This window comes from Giraffa tippelskirchi, chromosome 11, assembly GCF_054371585.1.
Source record: "Giraffa tippelskirchi isolate mGirTip1 chromosome 11, T2T-mGirTip1v1.2.pri, whole genome shotgun sequence".
In the NCBI taxonomy this organism is placed as follows: Eukaryota; Metazoa; Chordata; class Mammalia; order Artiodactyla; family Giraffidae; genus Giraffa; species Giraffa tippelskirchi.
In genome coordinates, this window is record NC_137285.1 from 102,820,882 (window position 1) to 102,840,743 (window position 19,862).

Here is a 19,862-nt window from a genome sequence, read left to right on the forward strand (position 1 = left end):
ATCTATTGCTTTCTTTAAAAAAGGCACTCAGTTCTTTGGGTTGATTCTCAGATGGATGGTTTCTCTAGTCCCTTTTGGAGTCATTCTTGTAGCTTCAGTTTCATGGCACCTGGGGCTGGAATGTCCAAGATGGCCTCATTCATATTTCTGCTGCCTTGGCCAGGGCCACCTGAAAAGCTGGGCTCAGGCGGGACCCTGGGATGTGTGGGATTTTTTCACTCTCTCTCTCTCCATGCTGTCTCAGGACTTTTTCCTCTCCAGGTGGTCTTTCCTGCAAAGGGGTCAGATTTCTTACTTGGCGGCTCAGGGCTTCCAAGAGTGCGAAAGTGGAAGTTTCCAGAATTTCTTAAGGCATAGACTTGGAACCGGCACAGTGCTACTCCTGTTGCATTTTGTTGGTTAACGTGAGTGATACGGCCAGCCCAGATTCAGTATGGGAGGGGACTGTGAGGAGGAGGCCTGGTTCATTGGGAGGACTCTGTTTCTGGAGGTTTGCTACCACAGCAAGTAACACATCTTGTTTGACTTTTTCTGCTCGGCATGTAACAGTATTATCTAGATATGGGAAATCACGTGCGTGCTCAGTTGCTCTCAGCCATGTCTGAGTCTTTGCAACCCAAGGGACTGTGGCCTGTCAGGCTTCTCTGTCCATGGGATTCTTCAGGCAAGAATGCTGGAGTGAGGTGCCATTTCCTCCTGCAAAGGCTCTTCTCGACCCAGGGATTGAATGCGCATCTCCTGCGGCTCCTGCATTGGCAGGTAGATTCTTTATCACTGAGCCATCTGGGAAATCATAGAAGTTATATATAAACAGGAGTAACATAACTGAAGATGTTTTAGAAATATGCGAAGAAACAGAGGCTAGGACATGAACCATTAAACTCTTAGAATAAAGTGAGTTTCCAAGAATTATTATAAGATTAATTGTGGCTGAATGAAAAGGGAAAAATGGATTTAGGACTTGGTATCTGATTATTTTAAGGATTAGGATGGAGGGAGAAGTTAAAAATAACTACACTGTTTGACCCTGGGTAATCTGTGCCACCATGGACAGTAATTGGGAAGTAGAATACTAGTTCTAAATTTTGAGGATAAAGTAATACTTTTGATGTTTTGGGACACGCAAGTTGAAATACTTAGTAGACAATTAGAAATGGGAGACTTGAATACAGAAAAGATGCTGTATCTTCATTTGGAGTTGCGTATAAGCATTAGTTAAAATAATGGAAGTGAATTTTCTGTGGGGAAAAGTATAGAGTAGGGCTCATTTCTGAACTTTGCAGTTGGGAGTAGAAAGAGGAAGAGAAGGCAAAAAGAATAATCAGAGAAAGACAAGGAAACCATTTAGAATAGTAAGTAGTATAAGGTTTCAAAGGGAGAAGGTGATTAACAGTGTCAGAAATTGTAGAGTATAAATGAGAACCAGGTCTGAGTAAAGGCTATTGATAAATATTGAATGTAAATAGGGATTTTTAGGCAGGGTAATTAGGTTATTGGATTTATTTCCCCCCCCAATATTTTATTATGAAAATTTTCATTCATAGAAACTGCAAGTATTGTACGTTAACTCTTATGACCTAGATTAACAACAGCAATTAACATTCTGTTAAATTTAAGTCTTTCCCTCTGTCCATTCCTCTATTCATTAGTCCATGTTATTTGTTTATGCATATTAGAGTAAGTATAGTCATCAGTAATTTCACCTCTAAACTCATAAATGTGTATCATTAATTAGATTTTATATAATTTGTGTTTCCTTTTTTTGTGGTAATAAATCATATATGCAGTTAAATATATAAATATTAAGTGTACCATTCAGTGAATTTAAAACATTTATCTATTTATTATTTTATTTTTGGCTGTGCTGGATCTTCATTGCTGCACTGGCTTTTCTCTAGTTGTGGCAAGTGGGGGCTACTCTCTACTTTTGATGCGCAGGCTTCTCACTGCGGTGGCTTCTCTTGTGCAGACCACAGGCCCTGGGGCATGTGGGATTCAGTGTTACAGCATGTGGGCTCACTAGTTGTGGCTCCTGGGCTCTAGAGCACAGGCTGAATAGTTGTAGCTCACGGGCTTAGTTGCTCTGAGGCATGTGGGATCTTCCTTGATCAGGGATTTGAACCCGTACCTCCTGCATTGGCAGGCAGATTCTTTACCACTGAGCCACCAGGGAAGTCTCCATTCAGTCGGTTTTGACTATCAGTATACCCCTGTGTAATTGAAATCCCATCAAAATATAGAGAATACTGTCATTAAACCAGATAGTTTCTCATGCACCTTCTCTATCATTCCCTGTCCTTATACTCCCAAAGGTAACCACTGTTATGAAGTTTTTCATCAAAGACTAATTTTGCATGTTCTGTAATATCATGTAAATGAAATCATATAACATTGTACTCTTTTGTATAAGACTTCTTTCATTTAGCATAGTGCATTTGGAATTTTTCATGTTGTCTCTTTTTTATTCTTGAGTAGTATTAATAATTAATTAATTCCTCTTATTAATATACCACAGTTTATCCTTTCTCCTATTGATGGCAAATAGCAGTTTCCAGATTTTTTACAATTATGAATAAAGCTGCTTTGAATATTCATATACAAGTCTTTGTATGATCATATGATTTTATTTTTCTTCGGTATATTCCTTGGAATAGAACTGTTGGGTTGTAGGGTAGTAGGTATGTGTTTAGTTTTATAAGAAAAGGCCAGACATATTTCAAAGGTTATATGCCATTTTATACTCTGTCTACGATGTTTGAGAATTCTGGTTGCTTCATATCCTTGCCATTCAAATGGTTGTGAAATAAGTATTTCATTGTGGCTTAATTTGTATTTCCCATTAGTCATTAGGGTTCCCTGGTGGCTCAGTGGTAAAGAATCTGCCTGCAGTGCAGGAGACCTGGGTTCAATCCCTGGGTCGGGAAGATCCCCTGGAGAAGGGCATGGCAACCACTCCAGTACTCTTGCCTGGAGAATCCCATGGACGGAGGAGCCTGGCAGGCTACAGTCCACGGGGTCGCACAGAGTCAGACATGACTGAAGCGACTAAACAGCAACAACAGCAGTGACTAATAATGTTGATCACTTTTTCCATGTGCTTATTGGCCATTCATTTATCTGTTTTTGTGAAGTGTCCTGTCAAATATTTCCCTATCACCACCTTTTTGCGGGTCAGAGGTTGAGGTTTTGGCTTTTTGTAACTGTGTAGTAGAAGCTTGTTACATATTCCGAATATAAGTCCTTTGTCAGTTACATATTCTGTGAAAATTTTCTTCTACTCTGACTTATCTATTCATTTTTAAATTGCATCTTTTGGTGAACAGAGAATTTAATTTCAGTGATATCTAATTTATTAAGTTTTCATTTATAGTTATTGTATTTTCTGTCCTAAGAAACCTTTGCCTACTCTGAAGTAGCGAAGATGGTCTCCTCTGTTTTCTCTTGGGACTTTTATCATTTTAGCTTTAATATTTATGTCTGTGATCCATCTCAAATTAATTTTTGTGTATGGTGATGAGTAGGGGTTGAAGTTAATTTTTCCCCATGTTAATATCCAGTTGCTTTGGTACCATTTGTTGAGAAACGTTCCTTTCTTCATTGCGTTGCTTGACACCTTTGCCAAAAACCAAGTGGCACCTTGAGTCATTTATATAAATAGTGGGTTTATTCTGGGTACAGTACCAATCCGTTGCATTGATATATTTGCCTATCTTTATGCCAAACCGTAGCATTGTGATTTTTATAGACTTATAGTAAGTCATGAAGTCAGAGTATGCAAAATCTTCTGCTTTTTGTTCAAGATTACTTTGGATGTTTTAGGTTGTTTGCATTTACGTATGTGCGTGTGTATGTATGTATGTATGTGTGGATGTGTATGTTTGTATATATATGAAGCAGCTTATCAGTTTCTATAAAAACACCTGATTTTCTGAGAGTTCTTAATATGAATGGATGCATAATTTTGTCAAATGATTTTTCTGTATCAAAATTATCAAATGTTCTTTCTCCCATATTCTGTAATATAGTGAATTACATTGATTTATTTTCAAATGTTAAACCATTTCTCCATTCTTGGAATGCATCCAAGTTGAACAGCATATATTATTGTTTTTATGTATTGCTGAATTTGACTCGCTGATATTTGAAAAAGATTTTTATGTCTGTGTTAATTGAAACTTTCATAGTCTTAATTGTTGAAACTTAGAATTATCCTTTAAATTAAAAAAATGAAATTTTAGATATAATTTATATAGAATAAAGTTTTTCTATACTTTTTATTTTAAAATACTTAGTTATATCATTGGCTGAGGGGGCAGTGTTAAAATCTGTGTGGTTATAAATTTTTCTCTTTTTCCTTTTAATCCTATCAATTTTTATTCTCATATTTTGAAGCTGTGTTGTTAAATACATATACAATTATTATGATTATTATGTGCTGTTGCTGCTGCTAAGTCGCTTCAGTCATGTCTGACTCTGTGCAATCCCATAGACAGCAGCCCACCAGGCTCTGCCATCCCTGGGATTCTCCAGGCAAGAGCACTGGAGTTCTTGATAAATTGTCTTCATCATTGACATTGACATTTTATCATTATAAAGTGTCTTTATCTTGGTCATAATCTTAATGTTTATTTTATGTAATATTAATATAGATATTGCAGTTAGATATGCTTACTCTTTACATAGTATATATTTTTCCATATTTTACCTTCAACCTATCAACATATAATTGGGGTTTTTTTTAAATCTATCTGACAAGGTTCCTTTTAGAGGCTTTTAGTATATTTATATTTAATACAGCTAGTGATATGATTAGATTTAGGTCCACTCTTTACTGTGTGAATTAAATATTAATTCATTGACTATTCTGTAGAATTCTATTTTAATTTGGCCTTTTTCACCCTGAATACACGTCTATTTAATTCACTGGTAAAATGCATCATAAAAACAAATTACGTGCCTGGTGATTATGCCATATTAGAAAGATTTATAATTTTATTGGATAAAGTATTTGGGAAATTTTTCAGTCTTAATTGCTGAAACTTAGAATTATTCTTCAAATTAAAATTTTTTTTGCATATAAAATACTTATAATAAAATACCCTTATTTTAAGTTACATTTTGATGAGTTTTGACAGATTAATCACACATGTTAACGCTAACACAGTCAAGGTATAGCACATACCATTACCCTAAAGTGTTCCCTGTATTTCTTCTTAATCACTCTGCTTCCTGCCCTCCATTCTCAGGTGAACACTTTCCTTCTCTGTTACTATATTGTACTTATCTTTTCTAGACATTTGTCTCACCACACTAAGAAAAAAATTATTGATTTGACTGCACTGGGTTCCCGTTGTGGTACTCAGGATCGTTAGTTGTGGCATTCAAACTCCTATTTGTGACACGTGGGATCTAGTTCTCTGCCCAGTGTTCGAACCCTGGCCCCCTGCTTTGGGAGCACAGAGTCTCAGCCACTGGATCACCAGAGAAATCTCGTCACTTACCACATTTTTGAGATTCATCTATGAGGTTGTGATGAATGTGAACTATATTAATAGTTCATTACTTTAAAAAAAAAAAGACTTTTTTTTTTTTTATTGTAGTTTGAAGTTTACAACAAAATTGAAAGGGAAGTAAAGAGATTTCCCATATGCCCCCTGCCCTTACACATGCACAGCCTTCCTTTTATCAGTGTCACCCACTAGAGTGGCACATTTTTTACCAAAGGTGAACCTACAGTGACACGTCATAATTGCCCAAAGTCTGTAGTTTACCTTAGGGTTCAGTCTTGGTATTATACAGCCTATGATTTGGATAAATGTATAATGACATATATCCATCATTATACAGGGTATTTTTCACTGCCCATCCTCTGTGCTCTACCAGTTTATCCCACACTCCCCCACTGATTTTTTTTTTATTGTCTCTGTAGTTTTGCCTTTTCCAGAATGCTATATAGTTGAATCACACAATATGTAGCCTTTCAGATTGGCTTCTTTCACTTAGTAATATGCATTTGAAAGTATGCCTTTTCATGGTTTGATAGCTCATTTCTCTTTAGCATCAAAGAATATTCTATTGTTTGAATGTACGATAGTTTTATTTATTCATCTACTGCAGGATAACTTGGTTGCTTCCAAGTTTCAGCAGTTATGAATAAAGGTGCTATAGATATCCGTGTGCAAGTTTTTATATGGACATAAGTTTTCAGCTCCTTTAGGTAGATACCAAGAAGTGTGATGGCTGGATTGTATGGTAAGAATAAGATTAGTTTATAAGAAACTGCCAAATTGTCTTCCTAAGTGGCTGTACCACTTTGCTTTCCCAGCAGAAACGAAGGAGAGTTCCTGTTGCTCCACATCCTTGCCAGCATTTGTTGTTGTCAGTGTTCTAGATTTTGGCCATTCTGCTTGGTATATAGTCATATCTCATTGGTGTTTTAATTTGCATTTTCCTGATGACAAGTGATGTGGAGCATCTTTTCACATCTTCATTTGCTATCGTGGTGAGCTTGTCTGTCAAAGTCTTTGGCCCATTTTTTTTTTAATCTTTTTTTTTTTAACTGAGAGATTATATTTTTAATTTAATTGTATTCTTATATTTTTGGCTGTGCCGCATGGCCTATAGAATCTAAGTTCCCCAACCAGGGATTAAACCTAGGCCATGACAGTGAAAGCCCAGAGTCCCAACTCTAGACCAGCAGGGAACTCCCCTATTGTTTGTTTTATTGTTGAATTTTAAGAGCTCTTTGTATTTTTTGGATAACATTCCTTTGTCAGATGTGTCTTTTACAAATATTTTCTCCCAGTCTATGGCTTGTCTTCTATTATTCTTGATACTCTCTTTTGCAGAAGTTTTTAATTTTTTTTTTTTTTTTTAGTTCTACCAGTTTATTGCTACCAACCCATTTCCCTCCACCCTCATGCACGCGTGCTCAGTCATGTAACCCCATGGACTGCAGCCCACCAGGCTCCTCTGTCCATGGACTTTTCCAGGCAAGAATACTGGAGTGGGTTGCCATTTCCTTCTCCAAGAAGTTTTTAATTTTAATGAAGCCTTATTTATCAGGTATTTCATGGGTCATGTCTTTGGTGTTACATCAAATTCATTTAGTTTTCTCTGATGTTATCTTCTAGGAGTTTTACAATTTTGAGTTTTACGTTTAGGTCCATGATCCAACTTCTGTTAATTTTTGTGAAAGGTGTAAGGTCTGTGTTTAGATCCATTTTTTTGCATGTTGATGTCCACTTCTAATGGGCTTCCCAGGTGGCTCCAGTGGTAAAGAATCTGCTTACCAATGCAGGAGACATAAGAGATGCAGATTCGATCCCTGGGTCAGGAAGATCCCCTGGAGGAGGGTATGGCAATCCACTCTAGTATTCTGGCCTGGAGAATCCCATGGACGGAGGAGCCTGGCAGGCTACAGTCCGTAGGGTCACAAAGAGTTGGACAGAACTGAAGCCACTTAACATATCCACATCTAACACTATTTGTTGAAGAGACTCTTTGCTCTATTTTATTGTCGTCACTCCTTTGTTAAAGATCATTTGACTGTATTTATGGAGTTCTATTTCTAGGCCCTCTGGTCTGTCTGTTCCATTTATCTCTTATAAATACCACACTGTCTTGATTCTATAGCTTTATAGTAAGTCCGGAAGTCAGGTAGCATCAGTCTCCCAATTTTGTCCTTCTTCAACATTGTGGTCTTTTGCCTCTTCTTATAAACTTTAGAATCAATTGCTGGGATTTTGATTGGGATTGCACTGACTGTAGATCAGCTTGAGAAGAACAGACTTTTTTTTTTTGGCTGTGCAGGGTCTTTGTTACTATGCACGATCTTTCTGTAGTTGCGCCAAGCGAGGGCTACTCTCACCGTTGCAGAAGATCTCTAGTTGCAGTAGGTGGACTTCTCATTGTGATGGGTTTCTCTTGTTGCAGGGCACAGGCTCTAGGTGCGTGGACTTCAGTAGTTGTGATGCTCAGGCTTAGTTGCCCCACGGTATGTGGTATCCTCACAACCAAGGATCGAACCTGTGTCCTCTGCATTTCCAAGTGGATTTTTAACCACTAGACCATCAGGGAAGTCCCCCAAACTGACATCTTGACAATGTTGAGTCTTCCTGTCCATGAACATGGAGTATCTCTCCATTTATTTAGTTCTTTGATTTTGTTATTAAAGTTTTTGTAGTTTTCCTCATACAGATCTTGTACATATTTTGTTAGATTTATGCCTAAATGAATGTAATACAAATGATATAGTGTTTTTAATTTCAAATGTTCATTGCTAACATCTAGAAAAGCAACTGACTTTTGTATATTAACCTCATGTCCTGCAACTTTGCTTTAACCACATATTAGTTCAAGGATTTTTTTTTTGTCTATTCTTTCTAATTTTCTACAGTTTCTACAGTTTTATGTCTTATTTTCCAATTCGTATACCTTTTGTTTCCTTTCCTTGCTTTATTATATTAGCAAGAACTTCTAGTATGATACTGAAAAGAGATGGTGAGAGGAGACATCTTCAGCTTGTACCTGATCTTGGGAAAGCTTCCAGTTTCTCACTCTTGAGTATGATGTTAACTGTAGATTGTTTGTAGATAATCTTTGCCAAGTTGAGGGTTCTCCCTATTCCTAGTTTACTGAGTTTCTATCATTAAAGATGCTGGCTTTTGTCAAATGCTTTTTCTGCATATATTGACATGATTATTTGATTCTTCTGTTTTTAGTCTTTTGATACGATGGATAATTTTAGTTGATTTTTTAATGTTGAAGTAGGCTTGCATACCTGGGCTAAATCCCACTTGGTCAAAATTCTTTTTATACTTTTTTGTATTTGATTTACTAGTATTTTGTTGAGGATTTTTGTGTTTCTGTTCAGGAGAGATGTTGGTCTTTAGTTTTTTTTCTTCCATTATTTTTGTCTGGTATTAGTATTAGGGTAAGATTGCAGAGAATTGGTTTAATTTTTTCCTTAAATATGTAGTAGAATTCACCAGTGAACTCATATAGGCCTGGTATTTTCTGTTTTAGAAGGTTATTAATTATTAAATCAATTTTTTAAATAGATATAGGTGTTCATTTCTTTTTAATACTGACTATAGTCCATTGTGAATATCTAGCAATTTGTGTATTCAGTTGAAAATGTTGTTTTAATATTAACTGTCTCCTATAATTTTTTTTAAATTTTTAATTGGAGGATAATTGCTTTACAATGTTGTGTTGGTTTCTGCCATAGAACAATGTGAATTAGCCATAAGTATACATATGTCCCCTTCCCCTGAACCTCTATCCCACTGCCCTCCCCGATCCCAGCCTTCTAGGTTGTCACAGAGCACCAGGTTAAGCTCCCTCCCTGTGTTATACAGCAACTTTCCACTAGCTAGCAGTTTTACGTATGGTAATGTATATGTTTAAATGCTACTCTCTCAATTCATCCCACCCTCTTCTATTATTTCTGATGAGAACTCAGTAACAGTTGTTTTGTTTCTTCTGTGTGGTTTTTTCCTATAGTTTCTTTCAATATTTTATCTTTGGTTTTCAGCAGCTTGACTTTGTTTTTTCCAGGAATGGCTTTCTTCCTTTTATTCCTGTTTTAAGTTTTCTCAGCTGCTTTTTCTATCAAGTTATGTATTTTACCATATTTGTGAAATTTTGACATAATTTTCAAATATTTTTCCTGCCTCATTTCCTCCTTTGCTTCTGGGACTCCACTTTCACATATGTTAGAACTTTTGGTATTGTCCTGTAGCTTGTGGAGGCTCTTTTATTTCTTTCGAGTTCTTTTTTACTGTTCATCATATTGGATAATTTTCATTTATGTATCTTCAAGTTTCCTTTTTTTTTTTGGCCATGCCACACAGCTTGTGGGATCTTAGTCCCTTAACCAGGAATCAAACCTGTGCCCCCTGCATTGGAATTGCTGAGTCTTAACCACTGGAGCATCTGAGAAATCCTACCTTTTATTACATTATTTCCAGTTTCCAGTCTGCTGTTAAGCCCATGCATTGAATTTTATATTTCCAATATTGTATTTTTCAGTTCTTTCATTTCCATTCAGTTCTTTTTTTTTTTTTAATAGTTTCTCTTTCTCCGCAAAACTGTTCTTATCTATTCACTCCTTGTGGGCATATTTTTCTTTATGTTCTTCTGCATAGTTAAAATAAGTGCTTTAAAACTTTGCCGGCTAATTCTAGCATCTTGGTCTCCTTGGAGTTCTTTCCATTGATTGCTTGTTTTTCTTGACTGGGAGTCAGAATCAAAGTATTCTAAATAAGAAACTAGACACAAAAAGTATGCACTGTATGATTCTGCTTACATGAAGTTCTAGAACAGACAAAACTGTAGTGAGAAAAAGCAGATCACTGGTTGTCAATAGCTCAGGGTGGAGGGATGGGATTGGCAACCATATAGTAAATATTTGAGGTTTTGCAGACCACACAGTCTCTGTCACAACTACTCAACTCTGCTATTGTAGCATGAAAGGAGCCACAGACAAGATGTAAACAAAATGAGTATGGCTGTGTTCCAATAACTTATTTGCAAAACCAGGTAGCAGCCAGAGTTTGATCAACAGACCATAATTTGCAGACCCCACTTTTGAGTATGAATCATGTTTCCCATTTCTTTATATATTGGTAATTGAGGGTTGAATCCTGAATATGTGAATAATATGTTGCAGAAACTCTCGATTCTATTGTATTCTTCCATAAAATCTTGTGCTTTGTTTATTTTTTAAAAATTTATTTCATCAGGCTATTTCCTAGGCTTAAACATCATACATACTTGCTTGGTAGACAGCAACTGTGGTCTCTGTTCAGTTCATGTATCTGTAGATGGGTTCCTTGGAGCCTCCTCTGTGCATGGGTAGTTCAGGGATCATCCAAAGATTAAACTGATTTATATGCAGAATTGGGGCCTCCCTGTCCATGGCTTTTATCTTTTGGGGATTTCTCCTTCACTTTCCAGCTGTTATGGTAGCTCCCAGTTTTATCCTTTTTGTTCTTGTACTAGTAAGGCTTCAAAATTTCTATCTCCGTTTTAGTTGTCAGCACAGAGCTACCTGGGGTTTGTCCTTAGATGAATGATGATTAGCCATAAAAAACAGAAAACAACAATAATGATCACTTCTTCCCGTAGTCAGGTCTTCTCCTGGTTTTTGTTTGTTCTTTAATATCTTTAGATAGGTGCTTTTTTACATTTTGTGTAGAACTTGTAGTTTTTTACTTGCAGAAATCGTTGGTCTATTAGGAGCAACTCTGACAGGCTGAATGAATCCCAAGCTGGAATCAAGATTGCCGGGAGAAGTATCAACAATCTCAGATATGCAGATAATACCACTCTAATGGCAGAAAGTGAAGAGGAATTAAAGAGCCTCTTGATGAGGGTGAAGGAGGAGAGTGAAAAAGCTGGCTTAAAACTCAGCATTCAAAAAACTAAGATCATGGCATCTTGTCCCATCACTTCATGGCAAGTAGATGGGGAAAAAGTAAAAACTATGACAGATTTTATTTTCTTGGGCTCCAAAATCACTGTGGATGGTAACTGCAGCCAGGAAATTAAAAGACACTTGCTACTTGGAAGAAAAGCTATGACAAACCTAGATAGCATATTACAAAGCAGACACATCACTGCCGAAAAAGGTCTGTCTAGTCAAAGCTGTGGGTTTTCTGGTAGACGTGTACGGATGTGAGAGTTGGACCATATAGGAGGCTAAGGGCTGAAGAATTGATGCTTTTGAAATGTGGTGTTGGAGAAGACTCTTGAAAGTCCCTTGGACAGTAAGGAGATCACACCAGTCAATCCTAAAGGAAATCAACCCTGAATATTCATTGGGAGGACTGATGCTGAAGCTGAAGTTCCAGTACTTTGGCCACCTGATGTGAAGACCAACTCATTGGAGAAGACCCTGATGCTGGGAAAGATTGAGGGCAAGAAGAAAAGGGACAACAGAGGATGAGATGGTTGGGTGGCATCACCAACTCAATGGACATGAGTTTGAGCAAACTCCAGGAGATAGTAAAGGACAGGGAAGCCTGGCGTGCTGCAGTCCATGGGGTCACAAAGAGTGTGACACAACTTAGTGACTGAACAACAAAACAACAACTACCCTTACTGGAAGTGGAAGGTCTACAGATTTAGTTTTTAGAGGGACAGTTTTGGGTTCATTAAGTTAGATGTGCTAAAGTGAAGATAAATTTATGTCAGGAAAACAGACTTTTGAAAAGATAAAATGAGGGCCTGATCTCAGTGGAAGAAAAAGAGAAAGGAGGGGTGTTCTGAGGTAGGATTGATAAGATTTGTTTATTGTTCGAGGGAGAAGAGGAGTAGTGACAGTGAGGTGGCTGAGATGGCAGAGATGATGAATAAAGGAGGTGGAGCAGGTTCAGGACAGTGGCCTTGAGGTTAGAGGCTGTTAATTTTTGTTTTAAATACAGTTTTAAGGAGGTATAGTTTATATAAAATTAACCCTTTTTTTCTACAAAGTGTAAAGGGTTTTCTTTATGTGTAACATAGGCAAAGTTATGTAAGTCAGTAAGTTTTTAAGAAATTTCACATATTCTGATTCCATCCACTGCCAGTCACCTTAGTTCCTCCAGTGTTTGGATCATAATCTTCAAAGTGGTCCTTTCAGAAAGAATTCTGCTCAATCCACAGTTATCGTGTCAAGCAGTCTTGCCACAATTCTTTTAATTGGATTTCTTTGATCTCCAATGAAATATGAACATACTTCAAAAATTCCCCACTGGGGACTTCCCTGGTGGTCCAGTGGTTAAGACTTCACCTTCCAATGCAGCGGGTACAAGTTTGATAACTGGTTGGTGAGCTAAGATCCCACATGCCTCTCAGCCAAAACAAGCAAAAAATATAAACAAGCAATATTGTAACAAATTCAATAAAGACTTTAAAAATGGTCCTCATAAAAAAAAAAAAAAGTCTTAAAAACAATTCCCCAATAGTAATCTTTGGAATCCAGTTTTCTCAAGCAATTACATTAGGACCATGTTTAGGGTCACAGGAGATGGATCTGCCTGGTTCTGAATTTTAGAGACCCTAGAGAAAGAGAAGTATTAGTTCCTATTGAAGATTATGTCAAATTTACAGTATGAGAAACTTCAGGGATACTGTGTCAGTAAAAATACCGGCCTAACATGCACAAAGCCAAGAAAAACAATGATGCCAGGTACTAAATTTACATTAGCACTGTTCTTTGAACATCCAGCAAGGATAAACTGCTGGACGCAGATACCATGCAGTGCAGTAAAATTCACCAGTTTTAAATGATGAGTTTTGAAGAATGTATACTGTCATATAACTTACCACCACAATCATGGTATAACATATTTCCATCACTCCAGAAAGTTCTTTCATATCTCTTGGGAATCAGCTGCCCCTACTACCCTGAGGCACTGGCAGTCCCTGGTCTGGTTTCTCTCAGTGCAGTTTGCCTTTTCTAGAACTTCATGTAAACAGAGTCATAGAATATATAGCCCTTTCTGTGTCTTATTGAGGATAAAAGCTTTTGTAACTTATTCATGTTGTTGCATGTATCAGTAGTTTAATTCCTTTTTATTAATGAATAGCATTTACTTATATACTAAGGTTATATACTAAGTTTATTTATTTATTTGGACATTTGGGTTATATCCATTTTTTGTCTATTATAAATAAAACTGGTGGCCCAGTGATTAAGACTCCATGCATCCACTACAGGAGGCACAAGTTTGATCTCTGGTTGGGGAACTAAGATCGTGCATGCCATATAGTGTGGGGAAAAAATAGGTGCTCTGAATATTCAAATACAAGTCTTTATGTGAACATGTTTTCTCTGGAGTAAATAGTTAGGAGTGGGATTGCTGGACTGTGTGTTGGCTTGACTTTATAAGAAACTGGCAAATGGTTTTCCAAAGTTGCTTTACTGTTTTGCATGCCCACCAGCAATGCGTAAGTGTTCTGGTTACTCTATATCCTCACCAGTACTTGGTTTTATCAGTCTTTTTAGTTTTAGCCATTCTGATAAGTGTTTAATAGTATCTTGTTGTGGTTTTATTTTGCATTTTCCTAATGACTATTGATGTTGAACATCTTTTCATGTCCATATCTGCCATTTGTTGTTTTTTGGAGAAGTGTTTGAACATTTTACCTATTTAAAAACGTTTTCTAAAAAAACCCCAAAAAACATGTTTTCTTATTGAGTATTCTTAGTACAAGTCCTTTCATCTGTGTTTTGCAAATATTTTCTCCCAGTATTTAACTTGCCTTTGCATTTTGTAACAGTATCTTTTGAAATGCAAATGTTTAAATTTTTAAAAAATAATTATTTTATATAATTTTCCTTCATTTACAGTTACTACAAAATATTGTCTATATTCCTTGTGTTGTATAATACATCCTCCTAGCTTATCTTACACCCAGTAGTTTGTACCTCTCACTTCCCTACCCTTGTATTGCCAACCTCCACTGGTAACCACTAGTTTGTTCCCTATATCTGTGTGTCTTCTAACTTTGTTATATTCATTAGTTTATTGTATTTTTTAGATTCCACATATTGTACAGTATTTATCTGTCTCTATCTGACTATTTCACTTAGCATAGTGCCCTCCAGGTCCATACATGTTGCTTCAAATGGCAAAATTTCTTTCTTCTTTAAGGCTGAATATATTCATTGTGTATATATATACCATATCTTGTCTATCCATTCATCTGTCAGTGGGCACTTAGGTTGCTTCCATATCTTGGCAGTTGTAAATAACGTTGCCTTGAACATTGAGGTGCACGTATCTTTTTGAATTTGCGGGGGGTTTTGGTTTGTTTGTTTGTTTGTTTGTTTTTGGTTATATACACAGAAGTTGAATCATTGGACCATATGATACTTCTGTTTTTAGTTTTTTGAGAAATTTCTGTACTGTTTTCCACAGTGGCTGCACCAATTTACATTCCCACCAACAGTGTATGAGAGTTCCCTTTTCTCCACATCCCATTATTTGTGTTCTTTTCGATGATAGCCATTCTCACAGGTGTGAAGTAATATCTCATTATGGTTTTGATTTGCATTTCTCTTATGATTAACAATGTTGAACATCTTTTCATGTGCCTGTTGATCATATGCATTTTCTTTTAGGAAAATTGTCTGTTCTTTTAACCATCTTTTAATCAGTTTATTTTGATGTTGAGTTGTATGAGCTGTTTATGTGTGTTGGATATATTAATCCTTTATCAATTATATCATTTGCAGATATTTTCTCCATTCAGTAGGTTATCTTTTCATTTTGTTGGTGCTTTCCTTTGCTGTGCAGAAGCTTTTAAATTTAATTAGGTCCCATTTGTTTATTTCTACTTTTATTTCCTTTACTTAGTAGATGGATCCAGAGAAATATTGCTACAATTTATGTCATACAGTGTTCTGCCTATGTTTTCCTCCAGGAGTTTTATAGTATCCAGTCTTACATTTAGGTCTCTAATCCATTTTGAGTTGATTTTTGTATATGGTGTTAGAGAATGTTCTTATTTCCTTCTTTTACATGTAGCTATCCAGTTTTCCCAGCACCACTTATTGAAGAGACTATCTTCTTTGTCGTATATTCTTGCCTTCTTTTTAATTGACCGTAGATGCCTGAGTTTATTTCTGGGCTCTCTATCCTATTCCGTTGATCTGTGTGTCTGTTTTTGTGCCAGTACCATAATATTTTAATTACTATAGCTTTGTAGTATAGTCTGAAGTCAGGTAGTGTGATTCCTCCAGCTCTAACCTTCTTTCTTAAAATTGTTTTGGCTATTTGGTGTCTTTTGAGTTTCCATACAAATTTTAAAATTTTTGTCCTAGTTCTGTGAAACATGCCTTTAGGTATTTTGATAAAGATTATAGTGAATCGGTAGATTGCCTTGGATATCATGGACATTTTTAACAATACTGATTCTTCCAGTCCAAGAACACGGTGTATCTTTCCGTCTGTGTTGTCTTCAGTTTCTTTCATCAGTGTCTTATCGTTTTCAGAGTACAGGTCTTTTCCCTCCATAGGTAGGCCTATTCCTAGGTATTTTAGCTTTTTGATTTGATAGTAATAAATGGGATTGTTTCCTTAATTTATCTTTCTGATAGTTCCTTGTTAGTGTATAGAAACACAACAGATTTCTATATATTAATTTTGTATCCTACAACTTTACCAAATTCATTGATGAGCTCTAGTAGTTTTTGGTGGTATCCTTAGGATTTTCTGTGTATGAGTGAGTGAGTGAAGTCGCTCAGTTGTGTCCAACTCTTTGCAACCCCATGGACTGTAGCCTACCAGGCTCCTCTGTCCATGGGATTTTCCAGGCAAGGGTACTGGAGTGGGTTGCCATTTCCTTCTCCAGGGGGTCTTCCCAACCCAGGGATCAAACCCGGGTCTCCTGCATTGCAGGCAGATGCTTTACCATCTGAGCCACCAGGGAAGCCTTTTCTGTGTACAGTGTCATGTTATCAGCCAATAGTGACAGTTTTACCTCTTTCCTTTCCAATTTGGATTCCCTTTTGTTTCCAAAAGTTTAAATTTTGATGAAGTCCAGGTTACTTTTTTTTTCCCCCTTTCGTGGTTCCTGTGTTTTATGTTCTAAGAAATCTTTGCCTAACCCCAAAAGCAAATGTCAATTTAGTTAGAAGAATGACATTGTTTATATTTTTGTAAGCCTCTTTAATCCTATCTGCTTCTCTATTGCAATATGTTGTTTTGGTTAAAGCTTAGGAAGAAAGTCTGGTGATACACAGGTGTGCAGCTGGAAAAGCAAAGGGTATTGTAAGTCTTTTTAATGTTTATTTTTATTTATTTGTTTGTTTGCACTAGATAGCACATGGAATCTTCATTGCAGCGTGTGGTATTTTTCTTTTTAGCTGATGTATGCAGGATCTTTTTTTTTCAGTTATGATATGTTGGATCTAGTTCCCTGACCAGAATCAAACTGGATCAGAGTGCAGAGTCTTAACCAGTGGATGATCAGGAAAGTCCCAATAGCCTTTTTAAATAATTGTGGCTATTCTTCTTTGATAGTGTTCCACAGCTTGACAGCTGATAGTTTCTTACAGTTTCGTTGCATTGTGGAATCTGAAAGCACATCAGTGATTTTGTACTGTTACATTAAAGTTCACTGTCTTTACTTGCACTTTGAATGGATCTTTAACTATTTTTGACTTGGGGAGGAAAACCTTTTCCTTCTACCCTAGTAGGTTCAGTTTCTGAGGACTGTGAATTAAACTGACAAAAGACAAGAGTAACAGGAGGGAAAAACCCAATTTATACATGCAGCATTCATACAGTGGAAGAACTCAGTGGTGACTAGCTCAAAAGAATGGTTAGAATCTGGGGCTTATGGGAAAACAAAAGACTTCTTAAAAGTGGGGAGAAAGGACAGTTTTTGGACTTTGGGAAAGATAGATGGGTTTTCAGGAGAACAAGCAGTAGTTCTAAATTTGTGATTATATATATAGGTATGAATGGTTTTTCCATCTCCTTCAGGGCCATGAAATTCCACCAGAGAAGGGATTTGGGTAGATTTTATTTGCATTCTTACTTCTGGGAGTAGATCTGCCTTGAAGAGGAATTTATGACAGCCTTATTTCCCAGAAGTTGCTGCTGTTAGCTAGAGAAAGCTCTGAGGAGGCTTTTTTCTGTATCTGTTGAGCCTTAAATGTCTTCAGCTGAAAATAATCTTTATACCAACTCTGGGGTTCCAGGTGGGTCCTGCAGTTGAATTGGTGAAAAATACATTGATAGTTTGGAAAATATTGGTTCAAAGTTATGCAGCTCTTCCAAGTATTAATACATTTTATTATACAGTGTTTAAAGAATCACATTTGTTTATGTCACTTTTGATCTCATCAGAATAAGTAATGGAAGCCTTCAAGCTCCCAGTGGCCCATGTAGACTTTCCAAAAATTTTAAATTTTGCCTGAAAGCTCATATGTTATTGTTGGCAACAAACACTGTCAGTTGTTTCCTTTGAAATAACAAGAGTTTTTCATTTTCAAGAGCATGTCAGTTGTTCTTTGAAGTAAAAATGATTTTACATGAAAAAAGAGGCTGATTCAACTCAAACAGGCTCACACGTGCTTTTCCTCAAGACAGCTGTAGTATTCTGGCATGTAGCATTTCATAAACAGAATATTAAAAATATATGTATTTAAGGGTTGAGATTTAATAAAATTATTACTTTTGATGGCTTTGTCAAGGCATCCTGAAGTAAAACTGCCCCTTCCTCAACCGCATGTCTGGCAGCAAAGAATACAATGACTAGTAGTGTAATTTGATGCCACTGACTTCATTTGTGTGTGGTGCCAATGTTTGTATCCACTGTAATTTTCATACTAGTAAGTGCAAAGTAAGTGTCCGCACAGTTGTTCTAAGATAAACCATGAGATTCAAAACAGTTATATTCATCTTGGATTATGTCAGCATCACTTGTGTTTGTTACTAAGAATTCATACACGACATCATTGTCATTGATTAACTGGTGCCAGTGCTAGATGAATATAAACAAAATGGCAGGTCTAATCTTGTCTATGGATTCATCTGTTTGTAAAGTAAAATTCTAGTTCTGCAGATGAGATAGTAATCAAGTCTTCAGATTTGCAGCAGAATATTTAATTTGGTGAATTTAAAGTCTATCATTAAAAGAGGGGCACTGCCATGATTTATTTTACTGACTTCATTCAGCAGGCATGTAACAATGTCAGCTGTACTAAGTTGTCTTCTCCAGTTAAGGAAGTTCAGTCACTTACCCTAAGATACTTCAGTGACTTTTTCATTTCTAGATTGAAAGGTGTTAACAATCTTTAAGAATTGTAAAGAATTCATCACATCTGCATTTAAAATATTCAACTACTTTAAATTCCAAATGATCTCAAAATGTCACTGTAACTTAACTAGCATAATGTAATTAGAAAATGTTCTGTTGCTTAAGATACAGTAAGCTAAATTATTAACATCTATAAAGTCAAGGGAAAGAAAAATGGCTCTTGTCATACTGTGGTTTCTTATATATAATTTTGCCCAGTATTTTTTGGAGTAAATTCTTCCTTTCCATGAGTCAGAGACTCTAGGCCAGTCACATCTATTTTAGCAATCTTTAAATGTATGTATTGCAGCTGTGGGTTGAGAAAGTAAGTCTTCTAATCTCCGTTTTTAGTCCATGATTTTTTTTTTCTTTTTTAATTTTTCGGCTGCACCAGGCAACTTGCAGAATCTTAATTCCCCAACCAGGGATTGAAGCCATGCCCTCAGCAGTCAAAGTGCAGAGTCCTAATCACTGGATTGCCAGGGAATTCCAGAGTCAATGATTCATTCTTAAATATAAATGAAAAATTACAAATGAATTTTCTTTTATTTTAGAAAAAATAAATTCTAAAATAATACATATTAGATATAATTAAAAAATTTCTGCCACCCTTATGACAGAAGAGCTTCCATGATAGCTCAGTTGGTAAAGAATCCACCTGCAATGCAGGAGACCCTGGTTTAATTCCTGGGCCAGGATATCCACTGGAGAAGGGATAGGCTACCCACTCCAGTATTCTTTGGCTTCCCCTGTGGCTCAGCTGGTGAAGAATGCACCTGCAATGTGTGAGACCTGGGTTCGATCCCTGGGTTGGGAAGATCCCCTGGAAAAGGTAAAGACCACCCACTCCAGTATTCTGGCCTGGAGAATTCCATGGACTGTACAGTCCGTGGGGTCACAAAGAGTTGGACACAACTAAGCGACTTGCACTCACTTATGGCAGACAGCAAAGAGGAGCTAAAGAGCCTCTTGATGAAAGTGAAAGAGGAGAGTGAAAAAGCTGGCTTAAAACTCAACAATCAAAAAGCTAAGATCATGGCATCCAGTCCCATCACTTCATG

General features: G+C 36.6%; 1 protein-coding gene and 1 non-coding gene across 10 annotated transcripts in view; one reads left to right on the forward strand and one right to left on the reverse strand.

Annotated features, from left to right (window-relative positions):
* RNF214 (ring finger protein 214) overlaps positions 1–19,862 on the forward strand; it is a 47,393-nt gene that overhangs the window by 16,439 nt on the left and 11,092 nt on the right. The gene's annotated exons all lie outside the window — the stretch shown is intronic.
* LOC145528073 (small nucleolar RNA SNORA8) lies at positions 13,117–13,254 on the reverse strand. The gene has a single exon (XR_014070145.1). It is a non-coding gene; the product is annotated as a small nucleolar RNA SNORA8 (small nucleolar RNA).